Source organism: Geotrypetes seraphini, unplaced genomic scaffold (genome assembly GCF_902459505.1).
Source record: "Geotrypetes seraphini unplaced genomic scaffold, aGeoSer1.1, whole genome shotgun sequence".
NCBI classification, from domain to species: Eukaryota; Metazoa; Chordata; class Amphibia; order Gymnophiona; family Dermophiidae; genus Geotrypetes; species Geotrypetes seraphini.
This window is the reverse complement of record NW_022985982.1, coordinates 92,785-97,079: the sequence shown is the minus strand read 5'-3', so window position 1 is coordinate 97,079 and position 4,295 is coordinate 92,785. Positions and strand designations below refer to the sequence as shown.

Sequence of the window (4,295 nt, the reverse complement as noted above, 5' to 3'; positions counted from 1 at the left end):
TCAGAATATTTCACCAAAAATATGAAGTTTGGTTATCAATGATTTATATTTAAATTATTCCAGCAGTAAGAAGCAGTAAATACAAACAATAGTACCATTCAGGAAATAACATTTTCAACAATATAATCAGTTCCCCTCCCATCCCCCCCTCCCCTCCCCAAGAATCCATGGCCAGTCCAACAACTGAGAGTGGGAATAAAATCTTAAAGATTTAAAAGTCTACTGCGAGCACGCGGTGTGAGGTCCTGCCAGAAGTGCTCCCACACCTGACAAAATTTGCGACCTGGGCCAAGAGTCAAGTCTCCCACCATTCGTCTCTCCAGTGTTGCGTGCACTATCATTAGGGATCTCCATTGTGCATATGACGGGGGATCACGGGAGAGCCAGTTGGTGAGGATGGCTTTTTTTCCCATCAAAAGGGCTCTGGAGATAAATGCTGACATTCCCCTGGGTTTGGGCGAGGCTATATTATAAAATCCAAATAACGCCCTCAGTTGCGGAAGCCATCGCCTTCCCCAAAGCGATGTGGTATATAGGCCAAGATGTCTCCAAAACTGTTGGATTGCGGGGCAGGCCCAAAACATGTGACTCAAAGATGTGTGAGCCTGATTGCATTTGGGGCAAGTATGCGACGCAGTAATCCCCATCCGGGCTGCACGTTCCGGTGGAATGTAAAGTCTAAGAACAATTTTCAATTGCATTTCCCAGTGAGTAATATTAGGTGACACCTTCTGAATGTTCTTCAGGACCTGTTGAGCAGTCAACTGGCAATGCAAGTCCTCAGCCTACGTTGTCGCTAATATATCCAGATTCGTACTTGGTTGGCAATCCCGGATCCCCACAATATGAAATCGTAGAGGAATCCTCTGTTGGGCTGAAAGGCTGAAGAGTTCCGAAAGCGCCTCCCTGCAGACTTCAGTAAGGGCAGCCACTGGGAGGGACTGAACATAGTGACGGATCTGGTAATAGGCGAAGAGATCATTAGCCTGTAGGTCAAAAGTTTGTTGCAGCTCGGCATGGGGCCAGGCTCCCCTCCTCCGAAAACAGGTGAAAAAGATATTGTAGACCTTGTGCTTGCCACCTAAGAAAGGTGGCATTTTGCATGCCCGGCTGGAAAGCTCCATTGCCCAGTATAGGCAAATATAAAGACACCCTAGAAGACAATTTGGCTGTTTTACAGACCCATCTCCATGTCCTTCTGGCCGGCGTAAAAATGGGGTAATGAGACACCAAAGGATGCATCGGTTATCAATGATTTATTATGAAAATTAGGTTTACTAATTACATTCTAGTTTTTTTATTTTAATTCTTTATTTTTGTCAACTTTCATCTAGGGTGAGGAATTTCATTTAGGGGCAGATAGTGGGTAGGGGAATGGAATTAAGGGGGGTGTAGATAAGATTGAAGTAATTCATATGGAAATTAAATTTGAAAGAATGATTTAAAACTGATGAGACCAAAGTGGAACATCCTTACACCTGTGCCACAAAAGGAAACACAGGCATCGTCCTGCTATCACCATCCCTACACTAAAGCATTGTGGTGACCCACGATGTGAGGATGCTTTGAAAGATCAAAGGAAGGATGGATAGTGCACAGTCCAGATGGAGCCTGGAGAAAAACATGTTTCAGTCTAGCATAGATCTGGCACGGGGAGAAGATTCATCTTTCAGCAGGTCACTGATTCAAAACCAAAGAACCAACAGTGTGAAGGAAATGAGTGTCCTCGAGTGACTCAGTCAAATCCCTTCATGTTATACCTTGTGCAGCCATACCACTCGCACTGCCCAGAGCACACCTTCTGTCTGATGCTTCAACTCTCCTGGCACCCACAGCTCCTCAAACATGGTTCCAGTTGTTACCTTCTGCACATATCTGTCTCTTGCCCACGGAGTGCATATGTGCACACTTCCCAAATGTGATAGGTAAATGCCATTTTTTGCTGCCAAAGTGCACATATATACACACTTGGAGGAGCATAATCGAAAGAGTGCTGCAAATGATGGGGCTTCCCTCTCCCAATGCATCTTGGGATGCAATGGGAGGGGCTGAAGTCCCTGACTGGCATTTGCAGTACGCGGCCTTGTAGGCAGGAGGGAGTGTGCTTACCTCCTGCTTTTTTCTCATCCAAAGGTATGAGGGTCTGGGAATGTTGGGTGGGGGTGAGGGCTTTTCGGGATGTTGAGATGTTGGGGGGAGGGGTATAGGGTGCCACGGCTCAGCTGATCCTGGCAGGGGCAATCCCCATCAGCTGAGCCACCAGGAATCCCTGAAACTGGCTCAGCTGATGGGGATTCCTCTGTCGCAATCAGCTGATGGGAAGCCTATCTGCTCTTTGGGTGGTGGGAGGGGGATCGTGACCACTGGGGAATAAGAGGGGTGGGGGAGGGTGTCATGCCTTAAATCCTCCAGTGGTCTTCTTGACAGTTTGTGGAACTTAGGCGCAACTCAAAGAGTCTAACTGCCGACATCTAAGTTCCCTCTAGGAAAGTTTTGATTATGGCTGCAGTACGACCAGGTTGAAACCCACCAGATTCCCACCACCCAACACACCCCTTTGATCTCTGGACGCACAGCAGCTTAGAAGTGCTACTGCACATCCAGAAAGTTGATTTTGATTATCGGCACTTGGATATCCCTGTATTAGGATGTCCAAGGGATGACTTAGGCTGGTTTTGGGATGTTTTAAAGTTTTGATTATGAGCCCCATACTGCTTCAGGTCTCCTGTTAGGGAAGGAAGGTAAAATTAAAGTACAAAATAGAAAGAAAAGTATGCTGTATATTATTATGTTGTATATGGTACTGGTTTTAAGCACATTTTCTCCTCCCATCTTTCCAACACTACCATAGAAAACAAATCAGCAATCCTAAACCATGAAAACAACAGTTTTGTGTGTCCAGATGTCGCATCAAGGTGAGGGGTATCTGAGCCTAATGCCAAGCATTTTCACAGAAGTCTGCCCAGTTATTATGTAATTTGTCACTTGTATCCACGGTCCTGGGTGTTGCAGCTCCTAAGATCCATGTTCTCTCCCTCCCCTGCTACAGGTCACGACCTGCCAAATGGAGCAGGACCGGCACTTTCTTTCCCTGCTGGTGGAGCCACGCAGTCTGCTGGTACTCAGCGGGGACATGTACAGCTGCTACCTCCATGGAATCCGCCCTGCCGCCTCTGACTTCATCACTGAGAATGTTGCAAACATCGCCAGCTGCGACTCCCGCTACGGAGACACGCTGACACGGGAGACCCGGGTGTCCCTCACCATTCGTTATGTTCCCAAAGTCCTCAAGACAACCATTGCGTTGGGCAAGAGGAAGTGAGCAACCCTTCATTACCACTTTGCCAGTCACATGGCTTGATCTCGTTCCTGGACATTTTAATTGTGTTGGTTTTTTGGTTAATTTGCAGAATAAAGCTGGACCTTGTTACTGTGTTTTTGAATGAAATAAAGTGTTGGGGGGGGGAGGGTGTTGGGGGGGGGGGAGAGAAGCAGCAATAGGAATGGACAAAAGGTTCATATAACTAGATGCTTCAATTGAAAGGGTGCTAATAATAGTCCCTGCTCAGAAGAGCTTACAATCTAATTTAGACAGGATATTTCAGGGTTAGGGAGGTTATAGTGGGTTTAGGTATCTGACAGCAGTGAGGGGAAGTGGGCCTTTAGTTTGGATTTGAACCCTGCCAAGCCAGTCATGCTTAGGAAGGGGGTACGTGCCCCTCTTTCTACAGCTAGGTCATAGAAACATGATGGCAGATAAAGGCCAATTGGCCCATCTAGTCTGCCCGTCCGCAGTAACTGTTATCTCTTTTTCTCTCTGAGAGATCCCATGTACTTATCCCAGGTCCTCTTGAATTCGGACACACTCTCTGTCTCCACCACCTCTTCTGGGCCAATGATTCTCAACCCAGTCCTTCAGATGCCACCATCCAGGCAGGTTTTCAGGATATCCATAATGCATATGACTCGGTTACATTTGCATTAAAAGGGAGGTAGTGCATACAGTTTTATCTCCTGCTTATTCAGTGTGGATATCCTGAAAATCTGCCTGAATGGTGGTGTCCAAGTACTGGGCTGAGAAACCCTGATCAAGGCATTATCCCCTCCATACATAAACAAGACAGAATTTATATCCGACAATGAAGAATAACCCTTATATGGCTGCTATTAAAATAAAAATGCTGACCACGTGAGGCTTGTCCTTTTATTTTACTGAATGTTAGAAGCGATGGCTGCCACACAGCCTCAGATAGGAGAACTGACCAGCATCGCTGCCACAATTGGGGCAGTCATGG

General features: G+C 46.6%; 1 long non-coding RNA gene across 1 annotated transcript; it reads left to right on the top strand.

Annotated features, from left to right (window-relative positions):
* The first annotated feature begins 2,830 nt into the window (after positions 1-2,830).
* On the top strand, positions 2,831-3,437 carry LOC117352509. Its single transcript, XR_004537706.1, has 2 exons — positions 2,831-2,915; positions 3,050-3,437. It is a non-coding gene; the product is annotated as an uncharacterized LOC117352509 (long non-coding RNA).
* Positions 3,438-4,295: the final 858 nt, after the last annotated feature.